Raw genomic sequence first — 1,205 nt, 5'->3', positions numbered from 1 at the left:
GACAATATTTGTCCGAGATGGAACTACTTTAAAATCTTAAATCTGAGGGTAAATATTAAGAAAACTGACTTTAAATTTGTCCAAAATTAAGTTCTTAACAATGCATGTTACTAATCAAAAATTAAGGTTTGATATATTTAAGATAGGAAATGTACAAAATATCTTCATGGAACATGATCTTTACTTAATATCCTAAGGATATTTGTCATAAAAGAAAAAAAAAACTATCATTTTGACTCATACACGAGCTACTTACGACTGGTTTTGTGGTCAAGGGTCACAAAGGAGGTTCATCTGAATCTGTGGTTCACACACTTCCACACAGCAATGCATTGTGTAACCAGCCACAAAATCATTCATGCGAGCTCCCCACGAGAACGTGTATCTAGATATACACGATAATGATGCATTCATCACAGTGTTGTGAAAATAATAGTCGATCGCAGATATTTTGTATAAAGCTGCAAGACATCGACATATGCATAGTCTAAAACCTGCTTCCACAACTCTATGCACTGTTTATACAGTTCAAAAGAACCAAACTTACCCAACAAAAGACTGCCGGTTTGATATGCAATTCAGTTCTAGAAAATTCTACTCCAATTTCGACTCTGTTTTGACAGTCATTTCATACAACAGCACCGTTCGCGAGACAAAATACGAAAGAATCCCACTGTGCCCATGTTCTGTATAGCGATGTCCGATTCCTGAACGTAGTGTTCTTTTGAGTCGAATCCTTTCAGTTAATTTGAAGAACCAGTTCAGTTTGAATCTGACTGATCCATTTGACTGAAAACCACAATACACATAAAATACATTAAATGCCTACATATGGAAAGCATGTAATCTGAGACACCGATATCACGAACGACGCTATGGCGTGACAAAAAAAAAATCGCTGGAATCAATTAACCGGTTGGAATGAACTGCTGGAATGAACCGATTCGCAGAAATGAGTCGGACTCGAAATTACTTCCATCACTGTTACTCTGCCAGAACCCTTAGGGTTTCAGTGACATCTGGCGGTTAATGCCGAACGATTTCAATCTCTATGATGTTAATTTTAGTCTAATAAACAAAAACCAAGTCCTTAATGAAATCATCTACCAGGAAGGGATTATTTATAGTGGGAAGACAAAAATTTAACAGCGACTATCAAAAGTCTAAACTGCAACATAGTAAAGTCTGATGTACCCTTTTATATA

The sequence above is a fragment of the Garra rufa genome, chromosome 21 (genome assembly GCF_049309525.1).
Source record: "Garra rufa chromosome 21, GarRuf1.0, whole genome shotgun sequence".
In the NCBI taxonomy this organism is placed as follows: Eukaryota; Metazoa; Chordata; class Actinopteri; order Cypriniformes; family Cyprinidae; genus Garra; species Garra rufa.
This window is presented reverse-complemented; position numbering follows the sequence as displayed.